Source organism: Nansenia antarctica (genome assembly GCF_963989245.1).
Source record: "Nansenia antarctica genome assembly, chromosome: 6".
Lineage (NCBI taxonomy): Eukaryota > Metazoa > Chordata > Actinopteri > Argentiniformes > Microstomatidae > Nansenia > Nansenia antarctica.
Genome location: NC_137676.1, coordinates 33,698,439 through 33,720,182, shown reverse-complemented (window position 1 = coordinate 33,720,182; position 21,744 = coordinate 33,698,439). Strand labels below are relative to the sequence as shown.

The following is a 21,744-nucleotide window of genomic DNA, read 5'->3' as shown; positions in this document are numbered from 1 at the left end:
CGGGAGCTGAATTTAAGCTTCTCTAGTCTAAGGCAGCCTAATAAGTCTCTAACCCAATGATTGTAAGAGGGCAAAAAGGTAAGTTTCCAATTAAGCAGAATGACCCATCTGGCCAAAAGAGTGGCATATGCTACTGTATCAGATTGGGCACGTGATAATGGACAACGATGGTGGAATTTCTATGGCTGTTTAATGGCTGATGATTAAATCCATGCTGACAAGGTGTTCTAGCCTGACTTTACCCTAACCCTAACCCTAGCCCTTACGTTGTTGCCTAGGGTTACCCTAACCCAGTTTGAATGTACTGGTGACTGTGAGTGTAACATTGAATAGATTCAAATACTTTTTCTTGTTTTTCATTTCAAGAAACAAACAAATTGTCCTGAGGTTTCAGGCGAAACACAGAGGATTTGAAAGACATACAAGCTGCTCAGTTGACTGGCTTATGTCTCTGTAGCTGTAAAGAGTCAAGTGTAAGAAAGACACATAATGACAAAATTACAAAAGCCATGCAAAAAAGGCTGGAGACCCTGGAGAAACAGTACAAGGGGGTAGTAGAAATCTTAGGAGACAGTATAGAGGGAAGCAGGTGTCTCAGGAGACACGGTGCTGGGGGGTAGTAGATGTCTCAGGAGGAGCGGTTAACATGGGTCTTCAGTCCCCGACGGAAGATGTGGAGCGACTCTGCAGTTCTGATAGCCGTGGGAAGCTCATTCCACCAGCGGGGAGCGAGTATAGTGAACAGACGTGACCGGGCAGCGTGACTGCCGCGTTGGCGTAGAGGTGGTGGGGCCAGTCGGCTAGGAGAGGTGGAGGAGCGGAGTGAACGGGCTGGAATTTGGGGGGTGACCATTACCTGCAGGTAGGCAGGGGCTGTCCCTTTTGCTGCCTGGTATGCAAGCACTAGGGTTTAGAATCTGATGCGAGCTGCTATCGTGAGCCAGTGCAGGGTGTGAAGGGGGGCGACATGAGAACATTTGGGGAGGTTGAACACCAGATGGGCAGCAGCATTCCGTGGCGGCGGGGAGCCCAGCCAGGAGTACGTTGCAGTAGTCAAGGCAGGAGATGACCAGTGACTGGGCCAATAGTTACACTGCTTCTCTGGTGTGGAATGGGTGGCTGGCTTGAGATGGTGGGCTGACATCCATGTAGAGACATGCAGAGACATGAGTTGCCACATGTAGGTCAGAGGGGGGGAGGACAAGAAGAGTTGAGTGTCATCTGCGTAGCTGTGGTAGGAGAACCTGTGTGAGGAGATTACCGAGCCAAGAGACTTGGTATAGAGCACGGGTGGGCAAACTTTTTGGCTCGGGGGCCACAATGAGTTTTGAAATTTGACAGACGGGCCGGGCCAATAGCAGATGGATGGAGAGTGTTTGTGTGAACTAATATAAATTACAAGTAAAAGCCATTACCTAAAAAGTAAAGAAAACTAACAATCAATTTCAGTGGGAACAGTGTTGTTCGTCACCCTTGCGTTGAAATGGCTTGTTTGCAGAAAGTTGCTTTCCATTTGCATGTCAAGGACAGTGTCTCCTCCCTTCTGAATAAGGACAGTGGGTGCATGTCAAACACAGTATACTGATTGTGTATGTGTGTGTGTGTGTGTGTGTGTGTGTGTGTGTGTGTGTGTGTGTGAGTGTCTGACCATTATAACCAGGATTCTGACCTCTCAGTTCTCTCAAGACGTTTCTCTCTATGCCTTTAATCAGCTCTGTCCATGTGGCTGTGTGTGTGTATGTGTGTGTGTGTGTGTGTGTGTGTGTGTGTGTGTGTGTGTGTATGTGTGTGTGTGTGTGTGTGTGTGTGTGTGTGTGTGTCTGTGTCTGTGTCTGTGTGTGCGTGTGCGTGTGTGTGTGTGTGTGTGTGTGTGTGTGTGTGTGTGTGTGTGTGTGTGTGTGTGTGTGTGTGTGTGTGTGTGTGGCGGTGTGAGAAAGCCTCTATAATGAATCCACAGTCACAAAGTAAATGGACATACAGGGTTTTAATCAATGCTCAGAATTCCACCATGAAATTCATATTTTATGTTTTCACAGTCTGTGCAGCAGAGTGGGTGGTCTTGTTTATTCAGCCTCTTTGCCCTGTGAAAAGAGAAAGAAAATAAAAGATAAATATGAATGAACCTCTTATGTATGATCACTTCAAAGAACACATTGTTAAGGGCAAGCAAGTACTTCAAAGGTTTAGCTTCAAACAGGCTCAAACCCTAAAAATATTTAAATCTAATGTAAAAACCTTCATTTTTTGCAACTGTTATAATTAAACAGTAACACTTCCATCCATGTATTTTTATTAATTTATATTATCTTATTCATTATCTTATTAAATGTTTATCTATATATACATATATCTATTCTTTTAGCTCTATGTAAAGCACTTTGAATTGCCCCTGTTGTATGAGATGTGCTATACAAATAAACTTGCCTTGCCTTGCCTAGCTTGGAGTTAAAAAAGAACGGCCTAGACCCATTTGTACTGAAAAACTACAGACCCATAACAAAACTTTCCTGTATAGGAAGCATAATTGAAATAGCTGTCCACAAACAACGTAGCAATTATTTGACCCTAAATGATCTGTTTGATTACTTTCAATCAGGCTTTCATAGCTACATAGCACTGAAACGGGCAAAAAGAAGGTTTATCTGAAAGATACATTTCTCCAAGACAGTTGAATGTAAATGTCAATGTTGATGTCTGAACCTGAAATTCTGTTGTTGATGAGGTCATATTCGTACACAAGTCAGGTATAGGTTTGATAGCATCTTTGTACCTTTCCAGAGTCGCGGCTCTTAGCCCTGAGCTTGTTGACCTGGGACTCAGCGATGTCAGCGCGCTCCTCAGCCTCCTCCATCTCATGCTGAACCTTACGCAGTTTACCCATGTGGGTGTTGGCTTGTTCCTCCTGGGAGAGAAAGACAGGTAAAGAATGAGACACAGAGACAATAACATTCACAATGTTTGAAATGTTGTTAAAACAAATTAACCAAATTAAAAGGGAACATTAAATTACTATAATGATGGTTATATAGAAGCAAACACTATGCATTATGTGTAACATTACTTCAACAGTTACTTGCAATATCCATTGTCATTGTGGATAGACATGCGTGAGCAACAATTAATTCAACTTAACTACTGTATATGGATACCAAATGTTGTAATGTATGTTGACTATGTACAACATCGTATATGCTATAATAATATTTGACTATCAGTATGCGACTCACCGCTTCCTCAGCCTGCCTCTTGTAAGTCTTCACTTTAAGCTGCAGCTTGTCTACCAGATCCTGAAGTCTGGCAACATTCTTCTTGTCCTCCTCAGTCTGTGGGAGAAGATTAAAGAAAGTCAATGCCCACACTTCAATTGCATTCAGGTTCCTGGCTCTGCCAGACCATGTGAAGGTGTTTCTGGTAGTCTTACCTGGTAAGTGAGCTCCTTGACTCTGCGCTCGTACTTGCGGACACCCTTGACTGCGTCTACCCCCCTTCTCTGCTCACCCTCCACCTCAGTCTCAAGCTCACGCACCTGTATGGCGGGAACACAGCCGTAAAAATCAGTGATAGGTAAGTAAAGTCAAGGTTGATTCTTCAAGGCTAATTCAGAGAGACAGTTTAGTGAATGCCATTAGTTGTGCACACTCACCCTGGACTCCAGTTTCTGGAGCTGTTTCTTGCCACCCTTCATTGCCAGGTTCTCAGCCTCATCCAGACGGTGCTGCAGGTCCTTGACTGTGACCTCCAGGTTCTTCTTCATCCTCTCCAGGTGAGAGCTGGTGTCCTGCTCCTTCTTCAGCTCCTCTGCCATCATTGCCGCCTGAAGTGGTAGAGTGTCGATTCATTTAATTCATCCAATGTGGCATAGATAATGTGCTCAGCCCAGCTACAATTGCCCTTTGGTGTAGAGGTCTTTCCGGATCCAAAAGGTGAGGGGTTCACCCTGCTCCAACTCTATCTCGCATTCTTTTGCTCTCTAGCTCTGGGCAATCACTTTATCTGATGGTGCACTTGGCCAGAGGTGCGTACTAAACTATAGAGCAGGTTTTGATGAGTTGGGATTGATGGTGACAACTGTATCGCTAACATGATCAGAGCCGGTAAATAAGCTGTACTGTTATCTAACCGGGTTTCTTGGATCTATGAAGACCTCTATCTTGGGTACAAATACAGTTTATTGAGATATATTGTTTTGAATATGGACACTTACATCAGTGATGGCCTTCTTTGCCTTCTCCTCTGCGTTTCTTGCCTCCTGCACTGTGTCGTCCACCTCTCCCTGCACCTGAACCAGGTCAGTCTCCAGCTTCTTCTTAGAGTTCAGAAGGCTAGTATTCTGTATAAGGAAACCCAATGATTAGTTGAATAAGAAAACACACAAAAGTCACACTGTGGGTAAGATGAGACTGCCTAGGAATCACCTATACCTGGGAGTGAAGAAGTCCCAAGCGCTCGCTGGCGTCCACCAGCTCCTGCTCGGCCACTTTGCGGCCTCTCTCTGTCTGCTCCAGAGCAACCCTGAGCTCCTCAATCTCAGCCACCATCAGACCGTTCCTGCGCTCCACCATCGCTGCCTGCTCCTTCAAATCTTCTGCTACGCGAACAGCGTCATCAAGGTGCAATTGGGCATCCTGGGATCCACAAACACATTAAGTATTAAAACTTGTTGTTGTAGGACAACAGGATGTGTAAGGGATGCATTCTTTGTGTTCCCTGATACCCCTGCGATTACTATAAACAGCAGTTCACTTTATTCCTGTGTTCTATTGTATTGACCAAATAGACAAATCCCTCTCTCCATTTTCACCAGACTTAGGAAGTAGCTCCTGATACAAGGTGAGATTTCTTTTTTCTAATCGTTACGGTCAGACATCTGTGGTTTGGGGCATGACTGATTTCCCAGCCCCTTACCTTGAGCTGTCCCTGGACGTTCCTCAGCTGTTTCTGGGCCTCGGCTGCCTGCCTGTTGGCGTGGCTCAGCTGGATCTCCATCTCATTCAGGTCTCCCTCCATCTTCTTCTTCACCCTCAGGGCATCGTTCCTGCTCCTGACCTCTGAGTCCAGGGTGCTCTGCATGGAGTCTGTCACCCTCTGGCTGTTCCTCTTGATCTGCTCCGTCTCCTCATCCTTCTCCGCCAGCTTCCTGTCCACCTCACCCTTGATCTGGTTTAGCTCCAGCTGCACACGCAGAATCTTGGACTCCTCGTGCTCCAGTGTACCCTGAACAAAACAAATCAGTATTCACACTTTGGTTGAGGGGGAGAGTTATGATCTGCCACTCGTGGACTAAGGGTTGCCAGTGTATGTGATGCAAATGTGGGAATAGGATAGGAGGAGCAGGTCTTACTTAAAACAAATATTTTATCTAAATGATACTAATGTGGACAGTAAAGGTTAAATAACAGGATGGGTAGATGCTACAAATGAACAGGTTTAAACTGCATTAGTTTCTACCTCAGCCTCCTCCAAGGCTGTCTGGATCTCAGACTTCTCTGTCTCCACAGTCTTCTTGGCCTTCTCCAGCTCATGGATGCTCTTTCCAGTCTCCCCGATCTGCTCAGTCAGGTCAGAGATCTCCTCTGCATACATAAACACAGAAGTCATTCAGAACAGGGCTTCTTTGGAACACACTGTAGTTCATATTATATTATGATAAGAAAAAAAGGTACAATTCTGACAAAGCTAAGTGTATTAAAAGATGTCTACATTGTTCTGTTGAACGGGTCACTCATACATAGCTTGATCAAATTAGACACCCCATCGCAAGCCAACTGCTGCTGTTTGACTCACGTTGCAGGTTCTTGTTCTCTCTCTTCAGAGTCTCCAGCTGATCCAAAGCCTCCTCATAGGAGTTCTTCATTTTGAAGATCTCCGTGCTCAGAGAACGAGCCTCCTTCTGAGCTCCTTCCAGCTCTGCCTGGCCCTCCTCGAACTTCTGCTTCCACTCTGCCAGGACCTAGGGACATCCAAGGCGATTGTAATATTTTCCTTTTTTCTGTCCCTTACTTTATTGGGGTAAAAATACACCGATTTTATCAGTTACATTTAGGCAGATATGTTGCTAGCAAGGATTTGATTCATTTAGTTATTTCACACCTTGTCAAAGTTCCTCTGCTTCTTGTCGAGGTTGGCAGCAAGAGCATTAGCTCTTTCCACATCAATCATGAGATCCTCCACCTCTCCCTGCAGCCTCTGCTTGGTCTTCTCCAGAGAGGCACACTTTGAGTTGGTCGCCTCGATGGTCTCCTCTGCCTCCTGCAGACGCTGGGCCAGCTTCTTCCTGTTAGACAGATGAGGGATTTTAAAGCTTCACCTCTGAGCGATTATGTCAGAGAATGTCTGCACATCTGGCTCTTACAGTTGATTGGAGGTAAATGGTACAATATATTGTGTGTGACTCACTTGGCCTCCTCCAGCTCCTCAGTGCGCTGGACGGCATCAGTCTCGTACTTGGTCCTCCACTGAGCCACCTCACTGTTGGCCTTGGACATGCCGCGTTGCAGCTCTGCCTTAGCCTCCTGCTCCTCCTCAAACTGCTCCCTCAGGAGGTCACAGTCATGGCGGGCAGACTGGACACCGTGGGCCAGTGCGTTCTTAGCCTAGGGAGAGAAATAGAAGAGATGACAGCCAAAAAGAGATGGAGAGAGAGAGAAGGACAGAGAGAGAATGTGTAAAAGCGTCATTGAAGCTGTAGTCAAAATGTTGTGGTTGGTGGAGTCTATTTTGGGTTCCTTACCTTGACCTCCTCCTCAACAAGTCTCTTCAGCTCCTCAATCTGCTGGGTGAAGGCCTGTTTGCCTCTGGTCAGCTGGGACACCAGAGCCTCCTTCTCCTCAAGCTGGCGACCAAACTCACCTTTGGGGAACAGAGCATCTTGTTAATGTGGTCTCTGTTCGCTGATGACCAAGTTTTAATGGTTTATGTTCATTGTTATTGGTGGAGTAAGTTATGTTGTAATGGACAAAAAGTAATCCTGCCAATGCTTGCTATTCTAATTTGTATGTCAAATTCAATTTATTCTAAGTGTTTCTCCCACTCATTGCATTTCGTTATACTGCGATGACAATAAAGTTGAATCTAATCTAATCTAATCTACTGGTTAAGGGTATGGTATGGGGTGTGTTAGCTGGTCCTAGATCAACTTCTACAGTATTTGGAGTATCATTGGTACCGTTCTCAGTCAGGAGTCTTGCTCTCTGTCCGCTCATGTCATTGACCTGGCGCACATTCTCATCATTCTTAGTCTTGATCTCGCTCAGCTGGTCCTCAAGAGTACGGCACATCTTCTCCAGATTGCCCTGGTAGAGAAACATAAACCGTTATTCCTTTACATGATTATCTTGTGCCAAGCATTGAGTGCGAGGCTTTGGACTTTGTACATGATTTTTCATGTTTATTAGAATTGACCCCCACAATCACTGCTCCATACAAACATTGCTACTGACCTTAGACTTGGCGACGGACTCCATGTTGCTGGAGAGGTCATCAATCTCCATCTTGTACTCGCTCTTCTCCTTCTCCAGCTTCTGCTTGACGCGCTGCAGGTTGTCGATCTGCTCCCCGAGCTCTGCCACGCTGTCTGCCTGCTTCTTCCTCAGAGCGGAGGCTGTGGCCTCGTGCTGCAGGGTAGACTCCTCTAGGTCGCGTCTCAGTTTCTGGAACTCAGCCTCGCGCTTCTTGTTCATCTCTATCTGAGAAGCGGTAGCACCTCCGGCCTCCTCCAGCCTCTCACTGATCTCCTCAAGTTCCCTGGAGAGATCAGCCCTCTGCTTCTCCACCTTAGCCCTGGCAGCGCGCTCAGCCTCGATCTCCTCCTCCAGCTCCTCAATACGGGCCTACAATGGGGAGACACAAGCAGAGAGCTGAAATCAACAACACAGTCAAAGCAAAGGATACACAAATGATTATTTTATCATTAAGATGTGTTCATCCAAAGCAACGTATACTTAACAAACAGAACAGACTCTATGGTGTTTAAGCACCATGCTTGAACAAACTGAACCATTGCAAACCAGGACAGTACTAACAGGAGGATGAATTGATCACTGTTTCCTATAGCGATCCTGACCATGGTAACGGTAGTGTTAATGGTAACCATGGTAATTGTAGTGTCGTTAGACACTGTAAAGCCAACTGAGCCGTCTGACGGTCCTGTTCTATACCTGGAGTTCCTTGATCTTCTTCTGCATCTGAGCACCCAGAGACTGTTCATCCTCAATCTTGCTGAGGAGCTGGGCGGTCTCGAAGTCCTTCCTAAAGAACACAAACACATTGATTGCAGTTTGGAAGTGGAAACGGAAGTCTATCATAGCATTCACTTTGGTTTACAGAAAGACATCTGTCCAGATTTGTCTATTTTCGAATAGAAATATGTTTTTGTTTGTTTCAACACAATGCTGATTTTGACTATTGGAACAATGTAAAGAAAAATTAATGTTCAATTAATATCAAATACAACTTTGTAGTTATTTGTTTGTGTTTACTTCTTGATCTTCTCCTCAGACTGCTGCTTGTCGTTCTCCAGGTCCATTATGGACTCCTGGGCCAGTTTCAGATCACCCTCCAGCTTTCTCTTGGCTCTCTCTAGGTCCATACGGAGCTTCTTCTCTTGCTCCAGAGAACCCTCAAGCTAGACGATAAACACACATATTTTGTCATCAAAATCTAAATAATGAACAACAATGTTGTTGATAAAGTACACTAGATTAATAAAGTAAAGCCTTTTAGAGCATAAACTGGAGAGCAGGTTCATGATGATTACCTCAAACTAAATGAGTAACGTTAGCTTTCATACTATAATAGCCATCTAATAATGCTTAGCTTGTATGTGACTGTTTCATGTTCTTGTGAGTTTTAACTTATGGAAGACAATAAGCTTTACTCTTCTGTTACAATCTTGGTTGACACTAGCACTGCTTTGTGTTCATTGCCCACTCACATCGTCCACTTGCTGTTCCAGCTTGGTCTTAGCCTTGGTCAGAGTGTTGACTTTGTCCTCCTCTGCCTGCAGGTCGTCCAGTGTCTGCTGGTGGGCCTCTTGGAGGGCTTTCTTCTCCTTGGTGAGCTTTGCAACAGCCTCATCCTGAGACGCCATTTCCTCAGTCAGGTTCTTAACCTGAACACAGCCACAACAGATTTGCTTGTCACTTCACCTCACAAAGGGAAACAGTTTATATTGCATATACTGTCACTCGTAAATCATGTTCTCATTCCAGGAACAACACGACACAGATTCATTGATTGTTTGGCAATAGTTTGATCAGATTGTAATTTGTATGTGTTATATGAGACCTTGTTTTCAGTGGCGTGTTTTTCCTTCTCCACTTTGGCCAGAGTTAGCTCCAGGTCATCAATGTCTTTCTTCAGCTCAGAGCACTCATCCTCCAGCTTCCTCTTCTTGGCTGTCAGCTCAGCGTTGATCTCCTCCTCATCTTCCAGCCTCTCTGTCGTCTCTTTGAGTTTGGCCTCCAGCTGGATCTTGCTCTTGATGAGCCCCTCGCACCTCTCCTCAGCGTCATTCAGACAATCTCCTTCCTGGTTTCAGGAGGGAAGAAAAAGAAAAAGACTTCAGAACTCAATGTGTATTCAAATATAAACTGGTTCTAGTCCAAGGGCACACAGCAAATCAATACAAATCTATGACAAAGGCAAACGTGGGGACAAATGGTTGTGTGTGTGTGTGTGTGTGTGTGTGTGTGTGTGTGTGTGTGTGTGTGTGTGTGTGTGTGTGTGTGTGAAAGAGAGAGAGAGAGAGAGAGAGAGAGAGAGAGAGATAATGTGTGTGTGTGTCCTTGTGAGCCAGGTCACTCACATTGGCAACTTGGAGGGCAAGGTCATTCTTCTCCTGCAGGAGTGATACCATCTTCTCCTCCAGGTCCTTCTTACGGGCCTCTGCCTTAACCAGATTAGCTTTGCATTTCTCATAGTCTTCCTTCATATTGGCCAGCTCCTTCTCTGTCTCAGCACTCTGCAGCAGGGGCTTGATCTTGTAGTAGACTTTCATCCATGGCCAATGTTTGACATTCATGAATGAGCGGATGTTGTACTGGATAGTGTAGACAGACTCTCTGGTTGAGAGAGGAAGGCAATAGTGGCGTAGTGAGTTGTATGCTTTTGAAAGGCTCAATGATGTAATATGTAGTGTTAGAGAGACTATCTTCCATCCCATACCTCCTCTCCATCATCTTCACGAACTCCCTCCTCATCAGGTATCCGCGGGCGAGAGCTTGAGTCATGGAGACCAGAGACGCCAGCTTCTCATCTCGCATCTCCTCCAAGACACCCAGAAGACCAGCTTTGAAGAACACCTGAGCACAGATAAACAGGCATGTCCAATGGAGGAGTTAGACATTGTAACATATAGGAAGAGGCAGAATAGAAAATCAATGGGAGGTTCAACACCCCGACACTTGGTTGTACAGAGAAATTAAGAGACAAGGTGTATGGATATCTTACATTAAAGAGGTGCTATGTGATCATCGTGTCTATGTCTGTATTTTATAAACTACTCATTTTGATACGGATGGTCAATGAAGACTTTGTACAAGTCTAATCTATAGTAATAATAAAATATGTATCTATAATAATAATAATAATAATAATAATCATATTTTCGTCAATATTATGAAGCGACAGTACTTTTACTTTTACTGTTGGCAAGCTGAAGGTCGCAAGTTTGAGACTCAGACGAAGCAAGTCAAATTGCGGGGAGACTGTTTGCAACATCTTGAGGTCTTTTGACATGTGCTTTTAGACCTGTCGGCTGAAATGACACCAATGATCCTCTAGCGTCTCTTTGATGTTTCAGTCCTGTTATGTGGTAACATCTCCTGACCTTGGTGTGTCCAAACTTGTACTCATCGTGAGGAATATCAATGGACCCGAGCAGCTTCTCAGAAGCCTTCTTGTTGTCCATGAACTGACCCTCAGGGATGACACCGGCATTCAGTACTTTGTACCTGTATGGGGAGAATTGTTAAATATGTTACTTTGAAAGCTGTTGCTTGGGACTACAGCTGGAAATCAGCCATGGAGGCTAAAGCTGCTCCATGTACTGCTGTTAATTAATGGGGACTGTCCACAAAACTATAAACTAATAAACTAAACTTAACTAAAGTAATTCTGTCATGGAAGGGCACTATTGTCTGTGAATGTGTGTGAGTGTGTGTGTGTGTGTGTGTGTGTGTGTGTGTGTGTGTGTGTGTGTGTGTGTGTGTGTGTGTGTGTGTGTGTGTGTGTGTTCTACCTCTGCTTGAAGTCAGCATAGATGATTCTGCTGGGGAAGCCCTTTCTGCAGATCCTGATACCTTCCAGTACACCGTTACACCTCAGCTGGTGGATAACCAGGAAGTTCTCCATCAGACCTGGAAAAAACAAAATGCATCTTAACCCATAAATAAACCTGTAAAATAATGTATATATTTAAGACTAAAGAATAGTAATTATTAGTAGTTTAATCATGGGCTTAATCTGTCATATGTCTCTCTGTGTTGTACCTGGAGTCTTTGACTCGTTGGGGATCAGGCAGCGCACAAAGTGAGGGTGGGTGCTCCTCAAGTTGGTCATCAGCTTGCCCAAGTTCTCCTGTGAGGGGTTACAAACCATAGCGCTCTCACAAGAATTCAGACTTAATTTACACTTTTTCAAAAGATGTACTTTTCAACAGACACTCTGGCAGGCAGGAGGAAAGCTCACCCTGAACTGGGAGGACACAGTCTGCATGGAACCTCCCTTCTTCTTGCCTCCCTTCTTTGTAGTGTCTTTTTCAAAGAGTAAAAACAAGTGTTACAAATGATATAAATCTCTGATCAACTCCCTTCAATGTTTGTTCATTAAAGTAGAAATGGTGCTGGCCACAGAATAGTAAAACATTTCAGCTGTATAGCCAAATGGTCAGGGTCAGGTTAGGGTTAGGGTCTGTGAAACATTTCAGCTGTATAGCCATTATGGTCAGGGTAAGGTTAGGGTCAGGTTAGGGTCAGGTTCAGGGTCAGGTTAGGGTTTGGAAAACATTTCAGCTGTATAGCCATATGGTCAGGGTCAGGTTAGGCTCAGGGTCAGGGTCAGGTTAGGGCTAAAATTATGTAGTGTCTGCCCGGCTTAATGATAATTAACATGCTAATGCTTAGTTATTAACATGATGCGAATGTTACCTTCAGCTACAGCAGCAGGATAAAGGACAGGTAGAAGTTTGACAGAGGACTTCTGGTACAGCCCGATCACAGAGTCATTCAGGGGGTCCTTGTTCTTGTCCAGCCAGCCAGTGATGTTGTAGTCCACAGTGCCAGCGTAGTGCACCAGGGAGAAGTGGGCCTCAGCCTTGCCCTTGCCAGGCTTGGGCTTCTCAAACGCCTTGGTTTTGCCAAGATGCGTGTTGTTCAGCTTGTCCTTGAAGGTTGTGTCTGAAGACTTGGGGAACATGCACTCCTCTTCAAGGATGGAGAAGATGCCCAATGGCTGTGCAAAAAGAGATTTGAATTAAATTAGTAAGTTGCTATTTACACCATTTTCATGTTTTTGACTTCAACAGTCACCGTTATATGATGATAGCCATGTGGTGGAAGCATATGAACCCTTTAAACACATTGTTGCCTATATGCAACATCTGGTGTTAAACACCTGGTTAAAGGTGTGTATCAGAGCAATGTACAAAAGGAAAGTACTGGAATATGGAATGGAAATATGGAATAACCCTAACCCTAACCATAAGATGTGGTGTATTACCATGAGGATACAGTAGTCTCAAACACCTACCTCTATAAACTGCTTTTGACATCCATGAATTGTAGAATCCTCACAGGCTGCTTACCTTCTCAATAAGCTCAATGCAGGCAGCCAAGTCCATGCCGAAGTCAATGAACGCCCAGATGATTCCCTCCTTCTTGTACTCCTCTTGCTCCAGGACGAACATAGTGTGGTTGAAGAACTGTTGCAGTTTCTCATTGGTGAAGTTAATACACAGCTGCTCCATGCTGTTGTACTGTTGATGGAATTTCAGAATAAAGAAATATTTTCATCATACATGGCTGTAATCTTTCAGATTAACAATGTGTTTTCTTGTCCTGACAACATACTCACATCAAAGATCTCAAAACCGGCAATGTCGAGCACACCGATGTAGAACTGCCTTGCATTCTTGGTGTCCAACTGTTCATTGATACGGATGACCATCCACAAGAACATCCTCTCATAGATGGACTTAGCCAGAGCCATCACAGAATTATTCACCTGGAAAAAATGTACTTGTTTTTTATGACGTCTCACTCTCAACATTGTTGAACCACAGGGTGGCACCTACACGCAAGCACTATAAAACCAAACGTTTTTCAAGATTGTTCACAATATGGCCCAAAATATATAGATGTTATAATAATAATATGTATGCCCTACCTGAGGCACTGTCTGGCTCTTGGTCACAAACTCATTGCCGACCTTCACTCTGGGGTTGCACAAAGCTTTAAGCATGTCGGCTGAGTTCAGGCCCAGGAGGTAAGCGATTTTATCAGCCACTGGAAAGAAAAGGAGCAACAACAGACTCAAGGACAGAGCCATACAAGACCGTTTGTGTCTTATTTTGTCTACAAGTCAAGTACTACTAGTTTTATTCTGATGTTTCATGAGGAACAACTTCTAAATGTTCTTTTTTCCATGTTTGGGGCCAGAAGTGGAACTCACCCTCTGTGCCGTCTGGCTCGGCCTGCTCCTCACGCTGCTTCTGCTTGAAGTGCATGTTGCCATGTTGCATGACAGCACCTGTCAGTTTCCAGATGTAATTTTTCTCCTCATTGTTGAATCCCAGGACGTCAATGGCATCCTGGAAGACAGCGATTTCATTCGTTAGCGAGGAAAGAAAACAGTAAGGATTGAAGACAAACTCACACTGTCAGAATGGATGGAAATGTCAGACTTCTCTATTCCTCTAGTAGACTAGCAGCACAATAGGATTTTGACAATGTTACACAGGGCGCTCTTGTGGATGCCGTATGCACCCCTATAAGAGAAGGCATTAACACTGAGTACGCTAAAACAAATCATTGATACAAAGAAAAACCCTTTGCGTGACTCACATCTGTGGCGTCCAGCTCAACCTTGTCGTCGATGCTGGCCACAGTGATCTGCCCCTGGCTGATCATGGGGAAATCGTAAGGGTTGGTGGTGATGAGGCACATTTCTGTGGAGAACAGAGACCAAAGTTGTTTATTAAATCAAATGCATGATGTGCTCAACCAGGCACATTACTCAACCAAAGCCCAATTCTTATGCCTCTTATACCTAGATATCTATATCTCTATCTCTACCTCTTATACCTAGATATCTCGGACTCTACTTAGTGCTGCAGCTACTATATGAGTATTTCACTTTCACAGCAGGGAGCTAGTTTTCCCAGATCTCTGCTTTGGCGTACCAACGATCTCAGGTTTGTGGTTGGTCATCATCTGGTAGAAGATGTGGTAACCCCTCTCATCGGGAAGCTGGAAGGACACCCTGGACTTCTCCAGCAGATCTGATAGAGAGAACAGGGCAGAAAAAATTAACGTATTGCAAAACCTTTTTTGTAGAGTAAGTATGGAGAAATTACTAATACCAACTTACAGGTCTCAATGTCAGCACTAGCCAGTTTGCCGGACGTCGCGAAGTGAATCCTGATGAATTTACCCTATGGTAGAGCAGGGCGGTTAGAAATCAGCCAACAAAAAAACTACAACTGCCAAAGTGTTTTCCTCATACTTACAAAGCGAGATGAGTTGTCATTCCTCACAGTCTTGGCATTACCGTAAGCCTCCAGCAGGGGGTTAGCTGCAATGATCTGATCCTCAAGAGACCCCTGAATGAGACAAAGTTGCCAAAGCGTTAGTAACTGAAAATATCTCATATGTCATGTCTCTTTCAACAACATCTATTCCTTTTAGCTGAGAAGGTGGTTATAATGAGGTACAGACCTCATGAAAAATCTTTGTGTGAAATGTGATTTGCTCCCACTCTAAAGCCCAGGGTTCCACCCAGCTGTCTCTGAGCCTACTGGCTCCCAACAGCACATATACCCACCCCAACCCATCTGTCAAACTAGATATACCCACTAGATATACTCCCCCAAACCCTCTGTCAAACTAGAAGAAATTAGAGAAAAGTTGATGTGTTTTCAATCATTCACCTCAACTTACTCTAAATGGTGACACACAAGCACAACTTACCTTGATTTTACCGGAGCTCCCAGATGATTCTCCCTTCTTTCCTCCTGCCACAGCAATGGTGGCAAAGTACTGGATGACACGCTTGGTGTTGACAGTCTTTCCTGCACCAGATTCTCCACTGGTTAATACACAGAAAGTTTAGGGTTAGGATCGTATCAGCATTCATTAAGCAAGAAAAGAAAATGCCATTGCTATAACTTTTACGTTAACGTAAAACATTTTATACCCAAGTCAATGTTCTAAATTATTCTCACTTAGTTACTCAATATTAACTTCATAATACCTAACATACTGCAAAAGGAACACTTTTTGAAAAGTAATATGTTAGTGAGCAACTTACGTAATCAGGACGGACTGATTCTCTCTATCTGCAAGCAAAGAAACACATTGTTCATACTGATCCACTGGATTTTGGTACATTATTGCATTCAAGGCATCATCATAAAGTCACACATCTAACTATCCATCCATCCATGAATCTACTTACCAACCATCATGAACTGAAAGGCGTTGTCAGAGACAGAGAAGATATGGGGTGGAGCCTCCATACGCTTCTTCCCTCTGTAGGCATCCACAACTGACTGGTCGTACACGGGGAGCCACTTGTAGGGGTTCACCGTGGCACAGAAGAGCCCAGAGTAGGTCTGGATAAAGTGGATCAAATATGTGAATTAGACAAGTCAGATTAGCTGGAATGTGGAAGTTAGGTATCGTTGAATATACTGATATGGTGTATTATGATGTTCTCTGTGTTTGCTAATGTGTGCTAGGTTTGTGGTGTTCACTGATGTGTATGCATCTCTTATGGGTTAGAGTTAGGGTTAGGTTTAGCTTTCTGTGTTCACTGATGTGTATGTATCTCTTACGTAGATCATCCATGCTGCGTAACGCTCTTTGAGGTTATACAGCACAGAGGCTTCATTCAGGTAGGTCATCATGGCCATGTCCTCTATCTTGTCATACTTTGGGGGGTTCAATTGCAGGATGTCCTCTTCTTTGAAGTCTTTAGTCTGAAACACAATGGGAAATCTAGATTACACTCAAATCAACTGTACTGCTAACTTTTTACTGATGAAATGTTGGTACAAGGGCAATTGAATCACAGTACCAGTGCTTTACGATCCTCCACACTACTTGAATATATATATTTTTTTTTTTTTATCAATAACATTTTTGATAACTATGTGTGTTGAAAGGTTCAACCTGCTCAAGGAAGCAGCAGTTTGGCTAAAGGTTATAGATGATAGGTTATGGGTTATAGGTTAAATAGGTTATAGGTTAAAAGTTATATGTTATAGGTTATATGTGAAAGGCTTACCTCCTGAGTGTCTGTGACTTTCACAGAGATTTTTCCACCCTCCCTGGACACAATTGTACCCTTGAGGTACAGCTCGACCTTGTCAGTCACATAGCAGGCGTTCTTAGCATCAAAAGGTCTGCTCTGAGCTTCGAGCCTCTCCCTCTCTGGCTTACGAAGGTAAATGGCAGCCGAGCCATAAATGGCCATCTCTGCGTCCGTACTCATGGTGGCGGCTCACTAGGAAAGATTAAACAACAAACATGTTTGAGTCTGGACTAACAACTCCCCAGTCAAAAGAGTTAGAGGCAGTATATTTATCAGAATGTATTCTTAGAAATATCTCACCTTGTTTTCTCCACCCAGATGAAATTGTTTTCTTTGTGGTCCTAGGTACTACAGACACAGTCAGCTAGGAAGCAAACAAAGACGATACAATAATAAAATAAAGGGTGAATACATGGTAACATATGTCAGGACCTACACCTCAGAAAGTCGAGGCCCATTCTGACCAGAAACAAGATTGCACCATTAAAGGTCCAGTATGCATAGATGTTTAAAATAGTGAAAGTGTCAATTGATATGTTCATGATAAATAGAAGAGTGCTTAGCATTTTCTAATATCTGGTGTTGGATTGGACACTGGCCTTTCATGTGCGTATTTAACATTTGGTTTGATTGGAAGGATATGCACATGTATGATGCTATTAGAAAACAGCATATGCACATTTTCAAATGTTCAGTATGGCCGACATGTAAAACTACATGCTGGACCTTTACATTTCCACTTCACTGTCCTGCTATATACTGTACATGCCCATTTTCTTTCAAACTGTATGAAGTAAAAATTATTTATCCTCTGTCACAATGTAATAAAGTAATGATTTATCATCTGTCACAACATAATAAAGTAATGATTTATCATCTGTCACAACATAATAAAGTAATGCCACTTCAATGTTGAATAGAATGCATGAGTTGTTCCAGAGCTAATTATGTGAAGTCCTATGTGGCAGCCAACACAAACAGTCACACAGTGCAGTCACTGCATCAGATACGGAAATCATGTAAGGAGGTGGAGGGTCTTACCACAGAGGATGAATCTGCCTGTGGATACTATGGCCTCAGGCTCCTTATATCTGGTTCCAGAGTGCCAACCAAGCAGAAGTTAATTGTGGACCACACTGCTGGAGGAGCTGGACTGGCTGAGAGACTCAGCTGTTAAACTTTAGGCCCTTTTCTGATACGTGGTATTCATTTCTTTCTCTTCTCTTGCATACTATGTATATACTATTCCAGATCTTTCTACTGCTACTCCTCCTACAATTTTTAAGATAGAATCACCAATCCAATTTTACAACGTGCAGAGATGTCTTATTGAAGCTGCTATATCTTTTGTGTTTTAAATTATTGTTATACTTGGCCTAAAGTCAATTATTTACTATTACTTATTAACTAATTATCAACATGGAGATCTATGAAAACCAAAAGATGATTTGTGTACTCTCTTACATCTTTCAAACTACTTGCATAAATATTTACAATGTGCATAATACGAATCCTGATAAAAAATTAATTTAAAAAAACCTTGCTGATAATTATACTTTATTTGTACCATCAAAACCTCCCATTGGTTAACATGGTGGACATCCCATAGTTTACATGGTGGACATCCCATAATGGTGTTACCATGGTGACATCCAATAATTATGTTAACATGGTGGACATCCCATAGTTAACATGGTGGACATCCCATAATGGTGTTTCCATGGTGACATCCAATAATTATGTAAACATGGTGGACATCCCATAGTTAACATGGTGGACATCCCATAATGGTGTTACCATGGTGACATCCAATAATGATGTTAACATGGTGGACATCCCATAGTTGACAAAGTGGACATCCCATTATGATGTTAACATGGTGACATCCCATAATAATGTTAACATGGTGACATCCCATTATGATGTTAACATCCCATAATGATGTTAACATGGTGACATCCCATTATGATGTTAACATCCCATAATGATGTTAACATGGTGACATCCCATAATGATGTTAACATGGTAACATCCCACTTAATTCCATTTTAATTTAGCCTTTATTTAACCAGGTAAAAAGTCCCATTGAGATTCAGAATCTCTTTTGCAAGGGAGACCTGGCCAAAACAGTGGCAGAAATTTAACAAAGTTACAGACAGGACAGCACATAGAACAAGGGGGGGGAGAAGGGAAATGGGAGCGGGGAGGTAAGGAGCAAACAAGAGAGGGAGAGAGAAGAAGAAGCAAAACACTACAGCATAAAATCATCACACTAAAAACATTGACAGGTTTCAATTGACATCTGTACCATAGACCAGACAATCGTCTTGAACTCACCAAGAGTTATCATCTGTGTGACATCCCATAATGATGTTACCATGGTGACATCCCATAATGATGTTAACATGGTGAACATCCCATGATAATGTTAACATGGTGACATCCCATAGTTAACATGGTGGACATCCCATAATAGTCATAGTCATAGTCAATTTATTTAACACTAGAACCGCCATGACGTCAATTTGACCCAAGTGGGTTTTTCAATTGTACATAACTATGTTTTAATAAAATATTGAAGTCGTCCCGTCTTTGACTTTTCCTAAAATGGTGTTGTGTTGCACTTCCTATTGTTAAATATGGTATAGATACATCTAAATAAAAAATACAGGCATTTATACCTAGAACCGCCACGGCGTCAAATCGACCCACATACAAAAATGCATTATAACCGCTATAGGCAACGACACAAACAATAGTCCCTCTACGCGGCATTGCATTGTTTATGTCGTTGCCTAGCAATTACAATGATATGATTCAAAGTCTACTCATTCTCTCCGAGGGACTGCGTGGTTGGTCTGCTTGTATCCTTACCCAGGTATGGGAAGCCATTCAGCAGGTATTTGCTCTCAACATCTGCTGCCAGCCAAAACTTAATTCCAAATTTATCTGGCTTGTTGGGCATATATTGCGTGAACCGGCACCTTGTTTTCGTCGGGAACAGCTGTTCATCCACGGTGATGTCCTGCCCTGGCTTCTAGCATGAGATGCAGTTTTGCCTGAATCTCTCCCACACTTCAGCCATGAGCACAAACCTGTCGGTGGTCAACCGGGAGCGTCGGGTCTCCTTCCTGTCAAAGCGCAGAAAGCGCATGATCTCCCGAAACCGGTTCTGAGATAATGTGGAGTTGAAAAAGGCATTTCCCCATTTCTCCGACCAGAAACTTTCAATTTCAAAAAAATTTCCGGCAGTATGCACCCCTCACATATAGCAGAGCAATAAATGCCTTCAGCTCAGCGACTGAGACATTCCAGGAGGTGCGCTTTCTTTCGTCACATTCTGTTGCAACATAGGCCGATGCTGTGGTTATTATGGTCCATTTGGGGTAGGTACTTTGTTAATTTAGTCTTTTTATGTGGTGAATGACGTTTTACGCCTATCACACCACCCAAATATTCTTCTAATAGCCTACCCATTTCCAGTGTTATTTTTGACTGATTTACATTGACGTACAGGCAAAGCGATGAGTGTTGTCAAAGATACTTAAATTATAAAACAACCATAGGACCAACACCATTTTAAGACTTGAAATATTCATTTGTGAACACAATGCCTTAATACAATGACAGAGTACATTTAGTTGTAGGCTCGGATACTAGAAATGCCGTAGCCAGGCACAGACGTCAATTTGACCCGTTGGCGGTTTTAGGTATACGGCGCCCTCTGGCGGTTCTAGTGTTAAACACCCACTAAACTACACCGGTTTAGGGCGCCCTGGGCGCGGACTCTAAAACAGAGAGAAAACATGATGGAATACGGTAACACAGACGGGTAAGGACAACAAAACAAACAAACAAAATAAACATGGAGGACATTTAACATTCATAACCGCACACATTTAAAGACAGACTTCATACTATAACACATCAGGAACATCTCAGTAGCCTCGTTCATGGCAGTAGTGCGTTTTTTTAATGATTTATTTATGGGTTTTTCAATTTTACAACACAAACACACAGGTACATCACAAACATATGAACAAAAAACAAAACAAAACAAAAAAAAAAAAAGTAAGCAAATAATAAAAATCATGATGAAAAAACCCCAATTACAACAACAATATATATTATCAAAATAAATGCATAAGTAAAAAAACATAGGAGGGGAAAAAATAAAAGTACAAAGGTCAGATAGGTAGTTAAGTAGTTAGGTCAAGGTCAGATATGTCAGTAGGTCAAGGTCAGATACGTAGGTAAGTAGGTCAAGGTCACTGATAAATCAAGAGAGGAGGGATAAAGGTTATTCAGTTGGGAGGTGGCAGGGTCATTTTAATGGCATCTATATAATGGCTGCCAGATTTTGTCAAATTTGAATAGGGAGCGTCGTAGGGTATGCTTGATTTTCTCCAGCTGCATGAAATGCAGCACGTCTTCAATCCAACGAGAATGAGTGGGAACGTAGGGACCCTTCCAATTCATAAGAATGAACCGCCTTGCCAGCAGAGTTAGAAATGCAACAAAATCCGTAACATATTTAGGCAGAGGTAACTCGGCCGGCAAGACTCCAAACATAGCAGCAATTGGGGTAGGTTCAATGGGGACAGAGGTGACCTTGGACAAAGTGTCAAAAACAGACTCCCAAAATGAGGAGAGAGAGGGACACAACCAAAACATGTGACATAGATCTGCAGGGGCCTGCTGACATCTCTCACATATAGGATCAATGTCTGGATAAATCTTCGCCAGCTTACACCTCGACCAATGTACCCTATGAACCACCTTACACTGCAGCACCCCATGTCTGGCACATATGGAGGAGTGGTGAACCCTGTAAAGGATAGCTTCCCAGGTCTTACGATCTATTTCTTCTCCCAAGTACTGTGACCAGATTGTTCGTAATGTGAAAGGGTCAGGGGATTGTAGCATAGACATTTCATTATATAAACATGTAATGGCACCTTTTGTAGTTGGGTCTAGTTTTAGAAGCAAATAAATGGGGGGAATTGCAGGGAAGCCTGAGAACTATTTGCGGACAAAATTACGGACTTGTAGGTATCTGAAAAAATGGGTTCTTGGAAGGTCATATATACAGTATGTACCAGCTCATTAAAGGAAGCAAATATGCCATCTACATAAAGGCTACTGATGGTGGAAATGCCCTGGCTGTGCCACAAATTGTAGGTATTATCCAGCACAGAGGGGGGGAATAATGGA

At 43.1% G+C, this 21,744-nt stretch overlaps 1 pseudogene across 1 annotated transcript; it reads right to left on the bottom strand.

Moving 5' to 3' along the window:
• Positions 1-5,021: 5,021 nt before the first annotated feature.
• Positions 5,022-16,710, bottom strand: LOC308160175 (myosin-4-like; annotated as a pseudogene). The gene is made up of 32 exons: positions 16,504-16,710; positions 16,052-16,195; positions 15,673-15,829; positions 15,526-15,553; positions 15,186-15,303; positions 14,726-14,818; positions 14,587-14,650; positions 14,399-14,497; positions 14,061-14,164; positions 13,669-13,807; positions 13,384-13,502; positions 13,072-13,221; positions 12,803-12,973; positions 12,147-12,450; positions 11,689-11,753; positions 11,490-11,577; positions 11,240-11,357; positions 10,829-10,952; positions 10,165-10,301; positions 9,806-10,061; positions 9,286-9,528; positions 8,933-9,109; positions 8,478-8,623; positions 8,157-8,247; positions 7,440-7,829; positions 7,166-7,292; positions 6,731-6,849; positions 6,397-6,593; positions 6,091-6,274; positions 5,785-5,950; positions 5,449-5,573; positions 5,022-5,214 (listed from the first exon to the last, which is right to left on the bottom strand). The product of its transcript is annotated as a myosin-4-like (transcript).
• Between the last annotated feature and the right edge of the window lie 5,034 nt (positions 16,711-21,744).